The 4,876-nt window shown below is 38.8% G+C and overlaps 1 pseudogene; it reads right to left on the bottom strand.

Moving 5' to 3' along the window:
- Positions 1 to 3,413: 3,413 nt before the first annotated feature.
- LOC102866433 lies at positions 3,414 to 3,911 on the bottom strand (annotated as a pseudogene).
- Positions 3,912 to 4,876: the final 965 nt, after the last annotated feature.

Genomic DNA, 4,876 nt, shown 5'->3' with positions numbered 1-4,876 from the left:
CTATGAGTCGCAAGCGACTCAACGGCACATAACAACAATCATGATGTTACATATTGGTCCACTGGTGAAGATTTTGTCTTCTTGATGCTAAGGCCCTTTGATCTTCAGTAATTGTATCTTTACTCTTACTTCTGAAAGCAGGAGTCTTCCTCCAATCTTCATGCCACATTCTTCTTTATGTAGTCCAGCTTCTTGATTTATTTGCTTAACACAGAATTTCAATAGGTACAAAGAAAGGATACAACCCTGAATCACACCTTTTCTGATTTTAGACCAGGCAGTACCTCCTTGTTCCATTAGACTGACTTGATTCATTCACAGGTCCCTCATGAGCACAATTAAGTATTCTGGAATTCCCATTTTCTTCAGTGTTATCCACAACTAATTATGATCCATACAATTGAATGCCTTTGCATAGCCAATAAAACACAAGTAGACATTTTTCTGATAGTCTTTGCTTTCAGCCAACATTCATCTGACATCATCAATAATATCCTTTATTCCAAGACCTCTTTTTAATGCAGTTTGAAGTTCTGGCAGTTCACGCATGTTGTTGTTGTTAATTGCTGTCAAGTCAAGCAAGACTCAGTGACCCTGTGAACAAAAGGCCTGAAGCCTTTCTATAACTATCACCATTGATCAAAGTTCATAGAGTTTCCGCAGGCATGTTGTTTAGGAAATGGATGCCACTCCTGCTTCCAAACCTGTCTTAAACTGAGAGCTCTACCAAACTCTGTCCACCAGGGTAACTATTCTGGCATTTGACATCCCAATGGCACCAACTTCAGCATCACAGTAACTCCAGGTTACCTCAGTACAGCATATTGACAGAAGAGTGCTACACCACTTAGAAGAATGTTCCTCCAAAATAAAATAACACCAACTTTTAAATACGAAGGCCCTCTCTGAAGTCTTGTTGACTCTAAATAAGAGGCCTAAATTAAAAAACTCCAAAAAACCAATACTATCAGTGAGTTGGACAATGACCAAGGAGGATAGAAGGAGAACTGATGCCTTTGAGCTGTGGTGCTGGAGAAGAGTACTGAGAATTCCATGGACTGCTAGGAAAACAAATAGATTTGTCCTGGAGAGGGTTAAACCGGGTGGCTCCTTGGAGGCAAGGATTCTGAGGCTCCGTCTAACTTACTTTGGACATGTAGTGAGGAGACACCGGTCCTTGGAGAGGGACATCATGCTTGGGAGGGTGGAGGGACGGCGCAGGAGAGGAAGGCCCTCTATGAGGTGGATTGATTCAGTGACTGGGATAATTGGGATGGGAGTGTCAGAGACAGTGCGATTGGCACAAGACAGAGCGGAGTTTAGGGCTGTTGTACATAGGGTCGCTATGAGTCGCAGGCGACTGGACGGCACATAACAACAACAACAACATAGTATGTTGTTGTTGTTATGTATATGTTGTTGTTGTTGTTATGTATATAGAGCCCCTTTAAAATAATATCTAGAAAGATTTTGCTTGTGTGTAATACTAATTATATTGTTCTGTAATTCCCACATTCTGTTGCATCACCTTTTTTTTTGAATGTTCACAAATATGAATCTCTTCCAGCTTGTTGGCCTTCTGAGTTCTTGGCTTAGATCAGGTAGCTTGTTCAGAGTTGCATCTCTTTGTTGAGACACTTGAGTTGATTTTCTGTCAATTTCTGGAAACTTTATTTTTGCCAGTGCAACTTGGACTTTTCCCTTTGGTACCACTGACTCTATCATATTCTACTTCCTGAAATGGCTCATTATTGACCAATTCTTTTTGGTACAATGATTCTATGTAGTCCTTCCATCTTCATTTAATGCTTCCTGTTTTATTCAGTATTTTGTCCATAGTATACTTCAGGATTGCAACTCGAGGCTTGAATTTGTTCTTCATTTTTTTTACTTGAGTAATATTGAGCGTGACCTTCCCTTTCAGCTTTCTAAGGTTTTGGATTTTTTTTTGTTAATGTTTCTCCAGGTCTTTCTTTTCACTCTAGCTTTTTTTTTTCATTTGTAAGCAAGTTTCTAACTCTTACAACAGTCTTTTCTTCTTCTTTTCTTTCTTTCTTTCTCTCTCTCTCTCTCTCTCTCTCTCTCTCTCTCTCTCTCTCTTTCTTTCTTTCTTTCCTGCTTTTTAAAAAATGATGAATGCATTTCATCATTTATTTAGGTGTTTAAGCTTTTGGCAACTAGGTTTTTACAAGCTGGTGAACACTGACTAATAATCCCACAGAACTATGTAGTCACACATTCTCAAACCATATAAATATATGGTTGAACTAACATTAATACACATCACCATTTTATCAACTACATAATAAAACAAATTATTACATAGCCAAATATTGAGTTATACAGCTCAAAAGGTATATAAAAATTAGAGCCTGCTCAGTGCATTAGCAGAAAACCACTTCTTTTTTCCAAGAGAGGTTGGAAAGAAGGGTGGGGGAATCATATTTCAAGCAAAAATAAGTTAATAAACAACTTTCAACTGGAAAAAATGACAATTTCAGAAATTATATGACTAAAAATTGTTTTAGCTACAATAACAAAGTATCTATACTATTTAAAAATATTACTAAATTAAAAAGCATATTCCACATGTTCTGTACAAGACCAAGGCAACATTTAACTAAAAATAGTTAATAGCCCCCTTTCATTCTTTTTGTCCAGGCCTGCCCTATTATGTTGAACCCCAAAGTGCAAACACTAACTTAAATATAAGGTCTCTTTATCCCTTTTGTCTGGAGACTTTACAGACCTGTGCTTCTATAGAAGGTATTTTTTCAAAATGAAGTTCCATAAAAGCACAAAATGAGATTTACAGAGAGACATTAAATAATCATTATTAAGACTTGCTAAAAATTCAGTAAAAATCAATGGCTGCGTAAACCTGATGTTTACCAGTATCAATGTGGGGGATGTAAACAAAATGTGGACAGGCAGATTAACGTACAGATTCTACTTTCAATGTTTGAAATAACTGAAGGAATAAACCACATGGTTCCTGGGACTTTTTATTTCTGTGTGATACTGAAAATATACAAGTATTATGCAGGATATTTTGGCTCCTAATCTCTCTCTCTCTAAATTTCTTATGTATCGGTAAGATTCTAGCTTGGGAAAAGATTTCAAGTTTTATAACAATTCTTCATTATTTCAAGCAAAGTCAGTTGATACAAATGGTAAGTATGTTTTAAATGCTGAACATTAAGAAACTAGCTCAGTGTCCAGGAAGGCTGATTGTAACCCAAACATGGAGGCTGAAGTTCTGTCAAACTTGTAGCCTAGTTAAACAGCTTTTCAGTAATCCCTACAGAAATTTTATTTGATTTATTCACCCATCTAACAGGTTGGTAAATAACATGACAAATGAGTTCCTGTTTCAAGGTCCACTGTCAAGGCAATGCCATCCCGCACCCATTTTATTGAATGCAACAGTTGTTTCTATGATCATTTGAGCTTTTGAAGTGTAGTCACATTTTAGGAGGACACTTCTCCAAAAGTTGCTTGCTGTTAAAAGTTGTTTGCTGTATTGCATTTTCTTATTTCATCCCATCTTCAGTTAATGTCAGGGCAACAAGCACTGGAGCTCTCCCAAGACCTGTAACACAACGAACAGCTGTACGGCAACCAGGCCCTTCATGAAACTTAATTTTCACAAGACTTAACCAGTCATCAACGATCTGGTTGGATGGTGGTGCACCATCACCAAAAGGCCAGTTGAGAACATGAATGCCTTTTTTGTCCATGACAGCAGTATCATAAGTGGCTTCACATACTCTTCCTGTCATGGTAACGCCATACTTCCCAGGTTCCTCTATAGATTTATTTAAGGTCACATTGGTTGGATTGTGTGTAATAAGAAATCTCATGTTTTTATATGTGACTTCTACAGGAGCTGAGAGGTTCATTTGAGCCATTGTTAAGTTAAAAACAGTCTAGAGGGTTGCAAAAGAATTTTTAAAAGTGAATACATAAATTATGTAAAGAAACTGAAGTCTATGTCAAAACACTCCACTTGAGACTTATTTTGAGTATGACGTTGGGAGTAATGGAAAAGGAAATGAAACTCCTCACGAGAAGCAGCGACTCTTCAAGCCAGTAACTGTGGGGATAGGAACGAAGCGCACTGAGGTTCGCCCCATCCAGGTCAGAACTCTTCAAAGTCGCTCTCTGGATTTTAATTCGACACTTCGGAGTCCAGGTTAACTGCTCACAGGGCGGCTTCTTAGTGGAGTAGTAATGAATTTCTACAGTTCACTTGTTTGCACAGAGGTTGTGCTGTGCCTGGCTGCTCCCTGCCCTTTAGAAACTCCATAAATGTGTGACCAAGAACACCACAGAAGTGGTATGTTTACTCACGGAAGATTGTGTCCTAATCACACAGCAGTCCCGCAGCGAGGGCAGGGGTGGTGGCTGCAGACAGGGGCAGTGGTGGTCCTCGCGGTGTGATAGTGGGTGCAGGTGACGGCGGGGGCACCAGGCTCTGCTGGACAGTCTTTCCTATCTTTTCAATGCCCTTTTGCTTTCAACAGGTGTGTTGTCCTAGACATCACCCCACATTTTGTCTGATTTATGTCTTAAATGCATCAAACCTATTCAGTGGTTAGTAGTAGTTGTTGTTAGGTGTCATTGAGTCGTGTATGACTTGTGGAGACCCTAAGAACAGTTTACCTGAATGCTGCCCTATCCTGTGCCATTCTGATCCTCTCTGACACACCAGAGGACGTTGCTGAAGCCATCACATCAACCTATGTTGTTCAGGGTCTTCCTCTCCTTTGCTGACCCTCCATCTTTCTTCTTCTTTTTTTTTTTTTTGTTTCTGTTTGTTTCTTTTTCTTATTATTATTACTATTACTAATTTTAATAGACATTTACAGAGGCT

Source organism: Elephantulus edwardii, unplaced genomic scaffold, assembly GCF_000299155.1.
Source record: "Elephantulus edwardii isolate Elephantulus edwardi_28Jun2011 unplaced genomic scaffold, EleEdw1.0 scaffold00266, whole genome shotgun sequence".
Taxonomy (NCBI): domain Eukaryota; kingdom Metazoa; phylum Chordata; class Mammalia; order Macroscelidea; family Macroscelididae; genus Elephantulus; species Elephantulus edwardii.
This window is presented reverse-complemented; position numbering and strand designations above follow the sequence as displayed.